Here is a 19,073-nt window from a genome sequence, read left to right as displayed (position 1 = left end):
TCAGAAGGACAAAACCAACTGTGACTGTCATGGATGCTCAGGGGAACCAGTGCACACCATGGGGCCACTGTATGTGATGGGCTTGGCTCACTGCTGCCCGGCAACCCTGGATCACAGCACACAGTGGGCACCTCCTGCGGGGATTCTGCACATCTCTTGGGCTCTCTACTATAAATGACAGCAAGTGTCTGCTCTGAAGACTTCAGGCTTGCCGAGAGAAAGGCAGAGACATCAGACACGGTACCAGGTTGAACTCCTCCCTGACCCAGAGCTGGACCAGAGGAGTAACTACCCTGCTGCAGTGATGGGATAACCCCCCACGCTTGGAGCAGCTCCTTCACCACCCACTTTCCAACTGCAGGGCAGCACCATGGCCAGACTCCATGATTCAGAAACTTTCTTCTAGGTGCTGGAACTCTTTAAACATGTTCCATAACCCTAAGGGCCCAAAAGTAACAGCCTCTAAACTTGCTCCCAACTCTAAGACGCCATGGCTCCACTTCATGGGAGCCACTGGACAACATGCTGACTCTACCTGGAAACTCCACATGAGGAGGAATTCTACCATGGTCAACATCAGTCGCAAAGCTCCAGAACAGGGGATTCCATGTATGCCACGGGTAGAAAGCTGGAGACCATATGCACTTGCTTAAATACATAGGTTATGCCATTTCATCTGCTTATCACTTCTGAGCTTGGACAACAAACTGAGGAAATACTAACAATTCTGGAAGATGGCCCTGTTCCCAAGAATACAAACATCCAAACCATTGATTTGGCTTTCCAAAATTAAGTGAGGCTGCTCAGAGGCATGTGTAATTCCTCTCCCTGCCCAGCAGGCAACTCATGTTGCCAATCACCTGCCAGGGGCTCTCAGCTCCTCTTCCTCTGACTTCAATTGCCAGGTTGAGTGGTAAGCGCCCAACATAGCAGCCAAAGGGCATTCTGAGAATGTGAGGACTCATGGCTGAAAGAGGCATGGTAGAACTCATGTGGTTTCCCCTCCCCTCTTCTCAAAAATCTCTATGAGAGGAAACCAAGGGGCATAAAAGTAATAAACCCCTAACACGAAGAGAACGGGCCCAGAGAAGACCCTGCACTTGTGAGAGATGTCCCTATATCCTGAGGAAATAAGAGACCAAGTGAAGGAGGATGGAAGCCAATAACCCGCTTTGAAGAGCAAGCCAGTCCCCAAGCCAGAGCCCATAATGACATGGCCGTGAGAACATGGCAAAGCTGCTGCTGGACACGGGGAGAATAGAGGAGCTAAGACTCTAGACCAGCAAGACCCCCAACCACCACAGAGGTAAGAAGTGAAAGGGAAGATGGAGACACCAGAATCTTCAGACACATTCCAAGCTGTTCTGTCATCTGCACAGGATGCCAGGGCGGGGGGTGGGGTGGGGGAGACACACATGAGGATGGGAGAAGTGGGGTTGTTCGGTGGTGGCGGGTGCACTTTTGTTAAAATGCACCAAGGATTGTCACCAAGAGTTGTAACTTTAATTAGGATTGGCAGGGAGCAGAAAGTAGAGGTTTCAACACCAGTGATGATCATCATCACTTGCAATCATTAGTTCTAAAGATAATTATCTACAGGCTATTTTTCCTCTCCTCTGGAATCACTTCTAGATTCCAAATCAAGCAACTCCAGTTCACTTTCCCTAAAAATTAAGCGATGACTAGAGACTTCAGGCTCAACCATTAAAGGCTAAGTTCATAACCAAAATCGTAAGAAAGGAGGAGTAAGGTATAAGGCCGACAATGGACTGGGACAAGCCTCTGGGCTGCAGCAGGACCCCAGGACTCAACTGTCCCTGCCATCTAGCAGACTCCATTCCTCATCCCTCAAAGAGACCCAGAGGCCTCTGATCAAAGTGTTAACCAGAACACTGGATCACGACAGAGGGAAGCTCGTGACTCACTCCTAACAGAGACGCACGAGCCCCACCAGCCGAGGTCCAGCAGTTAGAAAAGGACTGCCCTAGCACAGATGCAAACAAACGACGCAGCACCTGGAGGACCCACCACAACGACCGGAGCAGGGAAAAGGCCTTGAATTTAAACAAAGCAGAACAAAACAGGACAGTGCTCAAGAGAATGAATAATCTCTCAAGGAACCTGGAGAATAAGGCAATAATCACTCTAGAAAGATAACAACATAGAAAATGGATCCAGAATTCAGAATTCCAGAACCTTTATGTCTGGTCAAGCCTGAAGTACTTGGCATAATGAACAGAAGTCCAGAATGCCAAGGATAAAACACTTATAAGCATCTAAAGTGGGATCTGGTGAGGTAGTCAGTGGATAAAGAACTTGCCAGGTAAGCCTGATGGCCTGAGTTGATCTCGGGATCCCATGTAAAGGTAGGAAAGGAGAGGAGAACCAATCCCACAGCATTGCCTTCTGACGTCCACAGGAGCATTGTAGCATACTGGCCCATCACACACCACACACACATACAGTTTATGACAACTTTTTTTCTTTAATCCAAAGTGGAAAAGTCATGTTCAAATAATCAGAGATCAGAAACTGGAATGATACTGGATGTGGATAGTACTACTAGAACAATGTCTTCAAAAGCAGGAAGAGTAAAAATCCTCCTCAATGTACATTTACCTACCCAGGTAAACTATCCTGCGCAAAGCCTCATCAGCAATGGCTTTAGTTGAGAGGTAGGCAAACATTTCTTCTAGTTCTCAGAGGTGAGAATGAAGAGGGGATATCATGTGTTTTTCAAATTTACAAGGAAAAAACTGTTTAGAGACAAGTTACCTTCAAACTGAACAAGGAGCAGGGAGGGGCTCAGCAGTAAGGTACTTACTCCATAACTACAAAGGCTGAAGTGTGGAGCCCCAGAACCCATGAAAAGCTTAGTGGGTGTGGTGGCACCAGTAGTCAGTGGTCAGGAGGCGGAGCCAGGGATCCCCAGAGCAAGCTGGCTAGCAAGACTAGCCCAGAGTGAGCTCCAACTTCAGTGAGACCCTACCTCAAGGCAGAAGATGGAGAGAGATCGAGAAAGACACCCTATGTCTACCTTGGACCTTCACATGTGTACCACTGCACACACACACACACACACACACACACCAAATATGGAGTTTAAGAGTATTTTATTATCTCACAGTACTTCAATAATTTATAATTTGATATGTTAAGAGGAATAGTATAAGGCCAGGGGTGGTGGTGGCACACGCCTTTAGTTCCAGTACTTGGGAGGCAGAGGCAGGAGGATCTCTGTGACTTTAAGGCCAGCCTGGCCTACAGAGTGAGTTCCAGGACAGCCAGGGCTATATATAGAAATCTTGTCTCAAAAAACCAAACCACAAAAAGAGGAATACTATAACACAAAGTTAAAAGGTGCTTAAAGAAAATCTGTTATTTAAAAAATTGCAGAACCTGCCCTAAATGCATACAACATTTAAAACTGATGGTTCCAGTTCCAGTGTTGAAACAGCCCTTATTCTTTCTTCAACAAAGCACCTCTACCATTTTGGCTCCAGCAGAGGCATCTCCCTGCTCTAAGATACCTCAAGATTCTGTGCCACTCTGCTGTAAACCGAAGAGGAGCTAATTCCAAGGTCATGTTATTCCCAGGAACTTCTAGTACAACTGGGCACAGCCATCATCTACCCACATCTAATCTTCCATACAAATGCCTTCTAGAGTTCTCATTAGCAAGTATCATCTGTCCTCTGCCAGAAATGCCAAGATACTGGCCGGGCCCTTGTTCTGCCTGTTAATATTTACGTTACTGCCCTCATTAAATACAGTACATCAGTAGGCTATCCCTGCTCCATATGATTAGTATCTGGATTAGTGCTCTATTACCCAAATCTTCTTATCCTTTTGTTCTTAAAAAATGGGTTTAAAACAATATTAAGCTATCACAACTCCTGATAAAATAATTTAAACAGGAGAGATGGCGCAGCAGATAAGAGCACTGGCTGCTCTTCAGTGCACCCAGGTTCAAGTCTCAGCACCCACATGGCAGCTCACAACTATCTGTAACTCCAGTTCTAGGGGATCCAACGCCCTCACACAGACAAATGGGTACATAAAATTTAAAGAAAAATTTAAATAGCCACTCCCACATTTTAAATATTTAAATTAATATTCTTATACAGCCACAGGTATTTCAATTCACATTTCAAAGCAGAACTTTTTAAACTTTATTTATTCTTTGTGTCTTTCACATCATCCCATCCTCTGCCCTTACAACCCCCAGCCCCTGAGATAAAATAAAATTTAAGAGGAAAAAAGAGGGGAAAAAAGGAAAAATTTTGTCATGGAAGCTGCAGCGTGCCACAGAGAGTTACAGTAACCCCTTTTGTCCATATGTTTTTACTTTCAGGTGTTCACTGCAAAAAGTCATTGGTCTGGTTCGAGGCCTCTGGTTTCTGCTACACTATCAATGCTGGGCCCTCACTGGGACTCCTGTTGTTGCTACACTGTGTCCTGGAGATCCTGTAGCTTTGGATCTACTGGACGGCCCTTTCTTGTGCTCCTGTAGATCATGGATGGGGTGGATGTTGGGGTGGGCCAACTCATAACCCTGGTTCTAGGCTTGGGTGATTGCAAGGTTGGTCAGCCTTTCAGCTCTCCCCCATCCTCACTACCAGGGTACGCTCTCCTGCATTGCTGGGCTAATTCACCCCTTGGGGTGGAGTCAGTTCTCAGGCTTTCATGCCCTCAGTCAGGGTCGGCTCTCTCACACCTACTACATCATCAGGGTCAGCTCTACTGTGTTGCCCAAGTGAGGTACAGGGGCCACGCTCCTGAGTGCCAAAGCAGAACTTTTGAAAGCAGGCATCTGCTAATAACTAGGTCAGACCACCAGCACACACGGAACTGCTTCAGGCTCTTGGGACATATGGTTAGCCTACACATTCCTATTAGTTCTCCCTAATTAGTTTTGTGTTGGTGTTGCCAATTTTCGTTCAATTAAGTTCAAGGAGTATGTACTCTGCATTTTAAAGACTTCATTCATAAAACTAAAGTTTTCATGAGAATCAAACTGGACTGTTAACGGTAAAAATTGAGAAGTAATCACTGGTTCGATTCCAATTCTGAAGTCTGAATATTAAAGCCTGGGCCATTTCAAAGTCACTGAGAATTGAGCTTGGCAAAGTTAAACAAAAGCGGCTGGTAGAACTTAAGTCCTCTGTGTAATACAGCACACAAACACTGGACCAAAAACGAAGGTTGCGTGAGTGGAGATCTCACAGTATAAGGTTAGGAAAACCCTTATCTCCAATCAGAAAGCTGCACAGAGTCCCCTTCTCTATTCCTTACAAACCCCTGATGTTCAGGAGCCACTCACCTGAGCATCATTTCGTTCACTAGTTTTACTTTGACTAGTGTAGACAATGTGACCCAGCTGCCGCTTGCATACATGTATACTGTTGTACTTTGTTCATGTCCGGCCTCCAGCACCCCTCTCCCGTCCTCCTCCAGCCCCGCTGGTCCTCTTCCTTTCCCCAGAGTATATTACCCCCTTCTGGTTTCACATCATATGGAGGACTTTTTTTTTCCCTTTAATTCAGATTCCATGTGAAAGGAAATGTATATTTGTCCTTTTCTCCCTATCCCATCATTATTTTTAACTAAAGAAGCCATTATGGCCATGCTATGTGGAATGAATTATATACAGAACTATCTTCTAATGAAAAGTCCTATCAGATGTGGCATATTAGTTTTGTGTTGGTGCTGCCAATTTTCGTTCAATTAAGTTCAAGGAGTATGGACTCTTGTGGATGGCACTGTGCAGAGGGAGAATCCACAAGGCCCAGCAAAGCAAAGGATAAATAATGTAAGCTCTGGCTGGCTGAAAAGAGCACCCAGGACAGGCCTTAACAGAACTCACCACAGCGCCAGGATCCATCCTCACAGCTTCCCCAAGGCACTGTGTTCTAATTCTAGTCAACACGGGTCATGTAGCAACACAGCAAACATTCTGTACGGTCAAATGACTCAAGTTCTAGCACCAGGGGTTGCCAAAACAAAACAAAATACTGGGATAAAGGGGTGGGGAGACTTGGGGGGGGGGCGGGGGCAGACACAAGGACAGGAGAACCAAATATAAAGGAAGGCAGAACTCTAGTTCTTTTGTGGGAAACTATCAAATTAGGAAGTATAGTGGGGAGGGAGGGATGGAAAAGATAAAAAGACAAAGAAAACCTATAGGTCAAATACTATGGCCTACAAGGTCATTTCTCACCGGCATTTTTGTTTTTATTATTCTTATTATAAACTCTCATTCTACATAAATACTTTGTGCTACTTAGTTTATAGACTTTATCAAGTAGTAGTATATTTCAATCCTACACAGCACTCGCATCTTAAGACTTACTGAGTTAGGGTTGTGAGAGCAAAGTGGAACAGGACACAGCCCAGCCCGATTCCCAGGCCTGGACTCTAGAAGCACAGCACACACTAGAGCCTATGCAGCCCTCTTTGTTTAGAAACAAGCACTCAGGAGCCGGTTGTGTTGAAGCATTCTCTCCAACTGGCCCCGGCAGAGGAACTGAAAGTGTGTAGGGACATCTCTGCCTTGGGTTGCTGCAACAATAGACCCACAGGCAGACTGCACACCGTGCAGCAGAGGCAGTCACCTTTCACCCCTCAAACAATCCTTTCTTCCTCTATTAAACCCAGAGAAATGTCAGTACCCCAAAGGTGGACTTGGGGTTCCCGAACTCCTTCATCTGTTCCTTTTCACCAGCATGGCCACACTGAGTAAGTCCCTTCTGCCTGTCTCTAACTGGCATACTGGAAGGGGTGGCCAGAGCTTGCAGGGGCTGCTCGAGCACAGCTTTTGCCTCAAGAACTCCCTTCACAATTTCACATTAAAATCAGAACTATCAGTATCACTTGATGAGTGTTTCTGCCCTGCACAGGCTCACATATGCCCCAGGCTCACACGTGTCCATGCATGTGTGTGCAGTGCATGCATAAGTGTGAATTATAATTCTGGATAGATAAGTCTTGAGCATGACCCACAGGAGATTAATGTTTCTACCTGTCATTACCAATGTACTAGTCTAAAGGGGAAGGGTGATTCCTACTTTATTACAATTCAAAAGCAGAAGTTCCTCTTTTAAGAAAAAAATATTTTATGCTGTGTGTGCCTGAGTGTATGTGTGTGTAAACATGGGTCTTCTGCAAAAGCAGTTCAGTGTTCTATCCTGGATTTTATTTTATTATTATCATTTCTTCCAACTTGACACAAGCTAGAGTTATCTGAGAAGATGGAACCTAAATTGATAAACTACCCCCACCACATTGGTCTGTGGACAAGGCCTGTGAAGCATTTTTTAAATTAGTGATTGATGCTGGAGGGCCCAGCCCATTGGTGATGCCACCGACCAGCCCATGGTCAGGTGATCCTAGGGTTTATATGAAAGTAGAATGAGCAAGCCAGGGGAAGCAAGCCAGTAAGCAGCGCTCCTCCATGGCCTCTGCATCCTCCTCCTCGTTCCTGCCCTGAGTTCCCGATTGACTCTGTTGGGTGATGAACTACAAACCAAGCTAAACTAAACCCTTTCTTCTCCAGTTACCTCTGGCCATCATGTTTTGTCACAGTGATGGAAACCCTAACTAGGACATGTTCTTAACCTCTATATCATCTCTATACCCCAAAAGTTCTTTGCTTTCACAAAAGATCAAAAGAAAAGGTTTGCAGAAAGAGGGGAATGAGGAAAGGCTAGGGGTGGGTGTCTGGTGAGCGAGAGGAGCAATTAAGAATATGTACTGCATGCTACATGGCTTACAATCTCCTGTAGCTCCAGCTTCAAAAGATCCAATGCCCTCCTACTGGCCTACCCAGGCCCCTGCACTTGTGTGAACACTCATACAAACACACATATATACACATGATAAAAAAGAAATCTTTAAAAAACAAAAAACAAAAAACAAAAACCTTTCAATCCATGGTGTCAAATTCCCAGAAAAGCTATAAAAGTGGCTTTCAAAACACAGGCAACCAAATCAAAACAACTTTGAGATTTTCTCTTACCCCAGCCAGAATGGCTACAGTCAGCAAACAACCATCAACAAACGTGGAGGTGGTGTGGGCAAAGGGAATTCTCATTTGTTGTGGGGGGACTGCAAACTGGTTTAGCCACTCTGGAAATGAGTTTGGAAAACCCTCAACAACAATGGTTCTCAACCTATGGGTTGAGACCCCTTTGAAAAAGCTCTATCTTCAAAAATACTCACATTATGACTCATTAACAGTAGCACAATTAGAGTTATGAAGTAGCAACAAAAATAACTTTATGGTTGGGGGTCACTACAACACAAGGAACTATATTACAGGGTCACAACATCAGGAAGGCCGAGAACTACTGCTAAAAATCTAAAAATAAATCTACCACATGTCCCAACTAACTGTACCACCGCTTGGCATGTGTCTAAAAGAGTCACATCTTACTCCATAGATACTCACTCAGCCATGTTTCACTGCCACTCTACTCACAATAGCTAGGAAGAGGGGAAAAAGAAATGTCCTTCAAAATGTACACACACAAGGAATACAATTCAGCTGTAAAGAAAAACGCAAACATGAACTTTGCAGGTAAATAGACGACACTAGAAAAGGTCATATTGAGTGAGGCGACCTAGACCCAGAAAAGCAAACACTGCATGTTCTCTCTCATTTGCCGCTTCTAGATCCAAATCTTCATACATGAGTATGTAACCTGCAGTAGCTACAAAAGCCAGAGAATAAAAAGGAACCACAGAGTGGGGTGAGAATGGGTAAGGCAACAGTGAGGAGGCTGGCAGGCACACGTGATCTGAAGGGAGCAACAGGGAAAACTGATGGGAAGGGACACTGATACCGAAGGAAGGAGGAGGGCAAGATAATAGTAAGGATGTCTGAAAAAAATCATAAGAAGCCATTATCTATCTACCTAAATTTACATACAATACATGTAAGTCTGTACACACACACACACACACTACAGACGCACAGAGACACACACACTACAGACACACAGAGACAGAGAGACACACACACACTGATACATGGGGCAGGAGGACACACGACAGAGTTTAAATAAAATGTTTCCACCTGGGCTGACAACGATCCCCCTAAGAGCCATAGACTATATAACAAAATCCCAACACCTCGCGTAAGAACCCCCCATTTCAAGCTCTTGCCCTTGGTTGCCTCCCAAAGGTTGAAGCTAAGTCCATTTTGCTCAAGATACCATGTACTTTGGACACTGGACCTGGAGGAACCAGAAGGCACCATGAGGCACCATACAAGCTTCCAAGGGAGGGAAGAAACCAATAGTCATATCCAGTTAAGAGCCTACGAATTAAAACAATGAACAGCAGCTCTCTAATTGGACTTCAGGCCCACTCAACCGGGGGACACACACACACACACACACACACACACACACACACACACACACACACACACACACACGGGGACACCATGCTTGGTACTGGAAACCTAGCCAAGTACCTAAGGCTAGTGAAGTCATGGATCTTGGAAGAAACCTATTAACTACTTATTTACTAAATCGGCACAATCCCTAACATCATTCTAAATATTCGTCCTTACACCCACAGATAAGTGTAGCCCTCACTTCTCATCAAGGAGACCACCACAAAAAAACAACAACAATAACAACAACAAAAACAAAACAAAACAAAACAAAAAAAAAACATCAAAGCACAGAGAACAAGTGACCACGGGATATCCAGCCCAACTGATACATCTACAACACAACTCTTGCACCTAAGGCTGTTATAACAGGAAGTGTGGAAATACTCTAAGAGTCAAAGAAACAGGAAGTTTCTGTGAGATTTCATCTTATAGTAACGTCAGAAGTTACACCCATAAAGTCTCATCAACATGGCTACCTAAGCAAGACCTAAGTAAGAAGAGCACAGGCATGCTGATGTGGAAGGGGAAATCTCATGAGGCCTCAGCCCTACACAAAGAACTACAAACAATTAAGAATGTGGAGAGTGGGAGAAACAGTCTTCCCTAGAGCAAAGCCTCCAAATTGGTTATCCAATACCAAATGGTCAGCCCTGAAATCACCTAAGTACAAGTAACATTATACAGACTAAGTTGTATCTTTATATTTAAGTATATAAAAGGGAGTGTGTAGGAAGGGTTGGATGGAGGAAAGGGAAGGGAAAAATGACAAAATTATATTTTAACTTCAAATATATATGTGTATGTGTGTGTGTGTGCGCGCACGCGCGAGCGCACTAAACAAAAAATGCAACCAAGAAAGGCACAAAGGCAACCAAGAAAGGCACCGCACCAGAGAGAACAGAAAGTCAACAAATGATGCTGGAACTGGACATTCACATGCACAAAACAACAGAAGCTAGCTACTCTTTATAAAAAGTAACCCCAAGCAGACCACTAAAAGAGAATACAAAACTACAAAATGACACGAGGAAATCTAGAAGACTCAGCAATGACAACTGGAGAGAATACAACCCTTGAAAGACAAAGAATTGACAAACTAGATTTTATGAAGTCAGAGACTTCCATCCTAAAAAGACAATGTCAGAGCCTGGTGGATCTCTGTGAGCCAGCCTGGTCTACACAGTAAGTTTCAGGCCAGCCAGAGCTACATAGTAACATAACTCAGAACATAGAAACTATCTGAATAAGACTTAACAGGTGAGCCAGGCAGTGGTGGTGCACACCTTTAATCCCAGCACTCCGGAGGCAGAGACAGGCAGATCTCTGTGAGTTCGAGGCCAGCCTGGTCTACAGAGTGAGATCCAGGACAGGCACCAAAACTACACAGAGAAACCCTGTCTCGAAAAAACAAAAACCAAAACCAAAACAAACAAACAAACAAACAAACAAACAAAAAACCACCCAAGAAACAAAAAACCTTACTAGGTGAGTTACTTGTCCAAGTCCCAACAAACACTCAGGGATCCTAAAGTTGGACAAGAAAAGCAACTCTAAAGTAGTCGGAGATGACATGTTATGGCAAATAAGGATGTGAAAAGACACCTATGTCAAGAGGAAAATACAAACCGAAACAGTGAGATGGCTAAGCGTGGTGGGCACATGTCTAATCTCAAGGATGAGTGAGTGCACTAAACTGGAAGGAAGGTCACCCTGAACCATCCATCACTCAACGCAGCCTTTCCTCCCTTTGGTTTTACAGCAGACAACCTTTTGGCACTGACGTTGGCGCTGTTACCATTCAGGGGTTATAAAAGGTCATTACCACTTCCTCACCCAGCTGGACTTAAACTGCTGCTGTCACTCTATAAAGGCATCTTAACAAGTAACACTTCTTGGGACCTACATCCAGCACTGGCTACCTCGTATTAACAACTGCCCATGTTTTACATGACTCGTGTGATGTGTCTGGGTTCAGCACTGGGTTCAACGCCTTGAACAACACACCAACAGTCACTGCCTGGCTTGATCAGGGAAGAAGAACCTGTTTAACCAGGTCTCTAGACCTGGCTTCACCCAGAGGACAGGAGATGATAGCCTGCTCTCCAAGAGCTCATATAGTCATTAGTAACATTTCAGACAGTGACTAGAGCTTTGTACAAGTACAGAGACATGAAACCAGTAGCAAAGATGGGTGCAGTTTCACACCTGTGAGTCAGAGATGGCAGGCTGAGCTCTGAACAGGGACCCACAGGCAGTGAGAGGGAGGAGGGAGAGGATGGGCATTCATACATTCATGTCTGCACAACAGCACTTCCAGGGGCAAAGAGTAGCCAGGGCTAGCCTCCAGACTGACCTGAGCACATACCCAGGAGCAAGCAGCCACACAAAGCACTGTGGCGGACTCCCTGCATGGGGTCGCTGTGAGGCTCGGACCAGACACACATAGATTTTAACAGCATCATTAGTAAGATTTCAGTTAGGAATGCTACTAAAAATTTCTGAAGAGAAGTTAGGAACCCCACGGAACCCGAAGTTAAAGTCTGAAGGGTTGAAAAGCCACCTGTGATGTGTACAACAAGCAAACTGGCATTGAAAGGAGCCAGTCTTCCATGCTGGACGACCTTCCTCTCCTATGGAGATCCAGTCTGGGCTGCAGAGCCCAGACTGCAGTCATCTCTGCTCTGTGTGGGGGCAGGCCAGTCTCAACACCCGAGGATCCCTGGGAGAAAGGAACACATGACAAGAACAGCTCCCTTCTGCCTGCTTCTTCCTCGAGCTTACTACAATCAGCTGCCCGCCTCGGCCAGAACCAGAGACCTGTACTTTGTCCAAATCAGAGTAACTCAAAAGCACTGAGCCATTTGCCCTCTGTGTGGTGATGGAGTCTTCCACCGGGAAGTCATTACTAAAAGTATTATTCTTAACCTTTAAACGAGAAAGAGAGCAAATGGGCAACTCATGTTTTATTAACCATGCACGGACTGTGCCAAGTGCTTCTCACTGAAAAGGAGTGAGCACCAAGTCCACTCAGGGTAAGCCCATCTCACCTCAATTCATTACGCATGTTGGTTCTGTTTGCTGCTTACCTTGCTCACTGAACACACACATTTTAAGTGGGTACTTCCCCTGAGAAACAGGACTGTAAGCATGGAGACACTTTTAGGTATTGTAACTCTGTATTTTATTATCCGCTTTGAGTTCTACCTTCCATATTAACTTTAATCTCTGAATTACATGGCCAAAACTACCTAGCTATCTATTCCAGCCTTAAACTCCCGTTTACACGCTGGTACTGTGTCCTGTGAGATGAAGCTACACCCAGCACAGATGCCTGACCCCCCTGCCAGTGTCCCACCCCTCACTGGAATGGACGCACTGGCATCCTGGCATCTCTAAGCTCCGGCACATCCACTCTCTAGCTGTGCCTCTATTTCTGCATGCACTTAGATCACAAGTCTCAACTCTGTGTGCATGTGGGGTGCGGCAGGGAAGGGCAACATGGAGATCTGTGAAGGCTGGGGGGTAAACGGGCATCTGAAAAAGCCCAAATCCTGTTCAATACACTTCTGGAAGGGGCTGAAAGGACTGAGAATCTCATATACTTTCTTCCCCAGAGTCCACAAATTGTATCTCATAATAGAACTGGCTTCACAAAACCAATATGGGACTCCATAAGCGAAATGTGTTTTGTTTAAAAAAACAAAAAAACAACCTGTTTGTGTGTGTGAGTACCTGCATGTATGTTTGTACACTACATGTACACCTGGTATCTATGGAGACCAGAAGAGAGTACTAAATTTAAGTGCTAGCCATATACACAGCCCCAGCAGTGTTTCCAAGTCTCTGGCTGTTAGGCATCCGATTCTTAGTATGCATGTGTGGAAACAGTTCCATCACTTATAAGACCATTTTAAAACCTTTTACAGTCATTTCAGAAGTGGTGAGATGCTCAGTGGGTAGAGGTGTTTACTGTGAGTCTACACCCTGGAACTCACATGATGCAAGAGAACTGACTGCTGCAAACTGTCTTCTGACCTCCACATGTGTTATGACATGGCATGCACATGATGGCAAACACTAATGCACATAAAGTAAACATCTAATCTTTAAAATTTTAATAAAAGTACACATCAGTATTAAAACAGAAAAAACACTCACACTATGTAAACTATTGCGCGTTCAGTTAGAACACTCTACTTCTGACCACCTTAATTTCCTGAAACGAACACTGGCCAATCCCTCAGGCAGTACTGGCTATCTACAAAGATGCTCTAAAACTATAAGGTGTAAGAACACAGACACAGAAGTGAGACAACTTTAAGATTAATGGCAAAGAGGTCAATCACACATCAGCACACACACAAAGACTGGAACAATTTCTTTCACGAAGAATGGCAGGAGAAGCAGGGTAAGAGCAACAGAGAAGCAGACAGCCTCAGATTCCATTTTCACGGCATCTTGACTTCATTAGTCAGCGTCAATTAAGTATAAATATAAACAGCAGAGCCAGGAGTGGTGGTGCACGTCTGTGATCCCAACAGTTAGGATGCGTAGGCACACGCATGCCATGCAGTTGAAGCCAACTTGGTCACACATTGAATTCTAGGCCAGCTTGAGCTACAGCGCCCTTGTGTTTTGTTTTTTTAAAGAAAAAAAAAAGAGGAAAATACAAATAAATGACTAAACAAGTAAAATAAAAAGTAGATACAGATACAAAGTAAGTATCTACTATTTTAAAAACAGGTTACTCAGGAACCTGTGAGAATGAGTTAGACATGAAGAAGGGATGTTCTATCTTTCTGAGCCTTCTCACACCCGTTCCTTCATGGTTCATCTGATGGTCAGGTATCAGATAGTACTACACTCATATGATAAGGCCTTGGAAAAAAGAAGAAGAACAGGCCAAACCTAAATCAGTAGATGGAAAGAAATAGCCAAGATCAGAGCAGAAATTAATGAAATGGAAGAGAAAAATCAATTTAAAGAAAAAAAATCAACAAAACAGAGTTGGTCTTTGAAAAGATACACAGGTAGCCAAACTAAGATGAGGAAGATACATACTAACCTAATTAGAAAGGAAAAGGTGGCTTAATAAAAGATATTGAAGAAACTCAGAAAATCATTAGAATACATCTTTAAAAACTTACATCCATCAAACTAGAGAAATCTAGACCTTAGATAAACCAAACCAAAGAAATTAGACTTCTATGACAAAAATTTTAAAACACTGAAGAAAGAAACAGAAGAAGACATTAGAAGATCTTTCATACTCATAGACTGGAAGAATTAACATCTTGAAAGATTTTTTTTTTTTTTTAAATTATATGTCTATGTGCACGAGGGTAAGTGCTCACGGGGACAAACAATAGTTAATTCATGTTTACCAACCGAAAAGCAAAAGGCAAATATTAACTTCAGAAATACCAGGACTACCCAGTTACTACTTAGAAGTAACCACTACTACTCCTTGAAGACCCATCAATGACCACATAACTGACGAAAGGCACACCACCAGGACCAATAACAGTACTCCACACCAAATCCAGGACAACGAACTACACAACACTGGCACAGGCAGGCAGCCATGAGCCAATGAGAATGCCTTGGCTTCTTTTCAAGTGTCTGCCACACACTGTGTGTAGGTGATCCTAGCAACTCAACAGTGAGCCAAAGGTTCACAGGGAACCACAGGGATGAAAAGGAACAGAGCATATTTAGTTTTAATTATTTCCCTCTTTGATTTACCTAAGCACATACCTATGTAAATACTCCTGAGTCAATTTTGCTTATTTCTTCCCAAAGAAGGTGGGAATATCCAATTTGAGATTTCCCCTCAAATTATTGACAAATGTGACTGCAGACCAATTTAAATGTCTTCTTTCTTTTAAGATCAGGTTGGTGTAATCAATAGTATGGCACTTCCAAATCCCCAGTATATAGGCTTTGCTACAAATGCATTCCTAAACTCTGTTACAAGGGAAAGTTGAAACGGCCTAACAGAAACTTAAAGGGAGACATCCTGTGGAGAACACTCTCATCTGGGCTGATGTACTAGCTTATATTCTGATAGTATTCCCAAGTTGTTACATCTGTTATTAAGGTCAGAGTGCCTTTCCAGAACAGAAAAATTTAGGTCACATATATAAGGATAACCCCTAATGATGCCATTTATATAACACGAAATTATAAATTTGTTAAAATCATAACACACAAAACCAAAACTACAAATAGAATATACTGATGACTGGCTTCTAACAACCAAGGCTTCTTGCTTGATGGAAATGCTGGAAGTCTGTTCCAAAATTAGAATCTTTGAAACCTGAAAGCCAATTAAACTGCACTGTTCAACTGTGTTAATTACTTGACCCTGGTACACTGTCACAAACTGACATCCAAGTGATCTGCCCATGCAACCTAGGGAACAAAACTTTAATTCACACACACACACACACACACACACACACAAAAAAAAAAAAAGTACACAGGCTACTTAGGATATTTATAGTGTGTGACCTCATGGCCAAGGTCTGTCCTCCATCCTCTGTGGTGACAGACTGAAGCCTGACTTCATGTTCAGTTAGGTGTGACCACATGCTCAAGTCTTCCCCAGTGGAGTATGACACATCTCCACCTCTTCCCCTCTAGGCCCTGTTCCTCTCCTGGACCACAGCCTGAGCACAGCAACCATGTCATCCATCCCCACCAAGAGCAATGTCTCAGGAGATAGCAAAGAATGCAGACCTCACTCACTAAATCCTGGGAAATGGGCCTTGACAACCCGGAAACCCTGGATGAGTCAGTCAGTATTGGATATAGAAATTTTTTCCATTTCTACTGCATTTCTTGGGTGTCTGTTGTATTGGTTTAGCCTCTTAAGTCAGATGTCATATTAACTATTTTTTAAAATAATACTTCAGAATTATATCTCACCAGAATAATGCACAATTACATCATATATTTCTGTAACTGCATGTCAGCCCTATGTATCCTATTAGCCACATTGTTCCTATTCTGGGGTGGTGGGGGAGCTCTAAGAAACTGAGAACCTCAATAAGGAAACTGCCAGTAACTGCAGGCTTGATTTCAAAAACATCATGCCCACATGGAACAGGATCAGCATATGTCCACAGCCGGTCTCGCTGAGAGCCTACGGGCCACAGACACTGAGATATTTACTATCTGATCCTTCAGAGAAAAAGTCTACTGACCATTTATCTAGAGCTTTGGGGACGTGCAGATTTTGCTAAAGAACACAAGGGCCCTAAAAGTGGTATTTCTCCCTAAGCAGTTTGCCTTCTCTTCCACAGCTAAACTTCTCCTTGGCTCCTGAATGCCAAGCTAGCATGCTAGACCAGTTCTATCTCATCGATGCCAAGGTACCTTGTTTTAGCTGAGATGTCACACCTCTGCCTTCCAGTTCTACCAATAGAACACCTTCAGGAGAAAATGTAATCTCAGTTAAAAAAAAAAAAAATCCAGAGACTGTATTACAACAAACAACTATATTTAACACTACTGAATTAATGGCCATGATAACAAATGTGTTATATGTATTTTACAATTGAAACCAAAAAGTTGCTGGGCACGGTGGGATACACCTGTAATCCAGCCACTCCAGAGTCTGAGGCAGGAGGACTGCTGAGTTTTGAGGCCAGTTTCAGACACAAATTAAACAAATAGGAAACTATAAAATTAAAATTTTACTCTAAGCTCTCTAAACACTGTAAGCCAACTAAGGACCTGAAAGTAACAATTCCAGAAACAGAAAGCACACAGCATTCGGTTCTACGTGGCCTTGACTTTGTGGTATACATTCATTCTACTTGGGTTTTATGAATAAAAGGCAGTTTCGAAAAACTAAAAACAGATATAGCACGCCTAAAAATAGAACCCCCAAAGCCCTCAAAAAGCCAAGTATGTTCACTGCATCCCTGCTTCTAACCAGTATTACAGCTGCATCAGCATCTGTAAGGACCACAAAGCTGAGAAGCATCATTCTGAATAAGATACACAGAAGCACCTTTTCATACAACTCACTTCACACAGCATTTTGTCAGCCCCTACTACATGCCTGACATAGTGTATGGTTAAGCCATACCTCATGGCATGAAAAAGTATCAAAATTCCAAGCTCTCATGACTTTCAGGCAGTAATGATCATCTACTCAGACAAAGAGAAAAGGCAGTCATTACTTGAAGTCATTACACAATGATGCCGGCTATAAAGAGATTCCTGGGGTTCACAGTGCCATTACACTTAACACAACAGCCAGACACTACATAGAGTGAGAAGCTGGAGTAGGCTCTGCTTCTTGAAGTCTGTGTGTTTCTGTCCAAGTTTCCTAACCAACATGGTCTCAGTTCAGGCTAAATAAAAAAAGTATCTTCAGAGGTTACAGTTGGGGGCAAAGTACAGTATGAACAAGACTTAGGATTGCTGGAAGCCTATTCTGGAGTACAATGGAATCTGAGGAAGACACCTAGCTGCCCGTGCCTTCCCTGCCCCCAGATCAGTGTGGTCTACCCGCTATGAATGCAACCAGGTCTTTTCCACAAAGACCTTCTGCAGCCCGTGAACAAGGCTCTTGGTGTTGACCTCCTCACTTCTCAACTGTCTACCCCACACTTTCTTTTGACCTCACTGCCTCAGCCTCGGCCTCCTCGGAAGCTGGGAGTATACAGATATATACTGACTTGCTAAGAAAAATTTAATCCATCCAAACTAAGTCCCTTGTAAAAACTCAATTCAAGCCGGGCGGTGGTGGCGCACGCCTTTAATCCCAGCACTTGGGAGGCAGAGCCAGGTGGATCTCTGTGAGTTCGAGGCCAGCCTGGGCTACCAAGTGAGTTCCAGGAGAGGCGCAAAGCTACACAGAGAAACCCTGTCTCAAAAAACCAAAAAAAAAACCAAAAAAACAAAACAAAAAAAAATTCAATTCAATAAAGAAAATAATGAAAGGGAAAGTATGGGGGAAGATGCTAAAAATACATACTTGCATGAAAATAGCCTTAAGTGACATGAAGGCACTCCAGCAGGAAGAATCATCTCAAGCCCGGTGGACTAAGGTGAAGCTTGAGAGAAGAATAAGAAAGGGTCCATAAACTGCATGGTGGTGCTCACTTGTAGTCACAGGGAGTAGCTACCATAGGGACTAAGTCAGGAAGATCAGGATTGCCTAGGAGTTCAGGGCCAGCCTGGACATCAGAGCAAACCCTGCACTCTGCTCTCCAAGAGGATGCCTAAGAGCTGGTGGGAGGTTGGTGAGCAGCTCCAGCAGACTCCTCAGTGTTCTTCAGTGGCCAATCTGATCCAGCTGATAGCTAGACAGAAGAGGCTCCTTTTCCAGCAGGCCACTGAGGAGGTGGGGAGAGCAGGCAGAAAAGCCAAGGTTTAGGAAAGGCAGGAGTCTTAGATGCAGAAGCCACAGAAGAAGTGCAGACAGATATCCCTGGAAGCTTCAGGGAAAGGTAGAAACAAGTTCTTGCTGGCGAGCCCAGGCTGACCTGGAACTAGCGCTCCTTCTGCCCGAGACCTCTAAGTGTCGCAGTTCTAAGTAATCATGTACCACCATACCCAGCCTCACCTATAATTTTTAATGTAAAGGCCAGACACCAAACCAAGGTCATAACTTAGACACTTGGGACACACCAACTAAATACTTCATGGGATC

The 19,073-nt window shown here is 43.9% G+C and overlaps 1 protein-coding gene across 1 annotated transcript in view; it reads right to left on the bottom strand.

Annotated features, from left to right (window-relative positions):
* Window positions 1-19,073, bottom strand: part of Chsy1 (chondroitin sulfate synthase 1) — a 68,208-nt gene that overhangs the window by 3,504 nt on the left and 45,631 nt on the right. The window lies entirely within an intron of this gene.

Source organism: Peromyscus maniculatus, chromosome 1 (genome assembly GCF_049852395.1).
Source record: "Peromyscus maniculatus bairdii isolate BWxNUB_F1_BW_parent chromosome 1, HU_Pman_BW_mat_3.1, whole genome shotgun sequence".
Lineage (NCBI taxonomy): Eukaryota > Metazoa > Chordata > Mammalia > Rodentia > Cricetidae > Peromyscus > Peromyscus maniculatus.
This window is presented reverse-complemented; position numbering and strand designations above follow the sequence as displayed.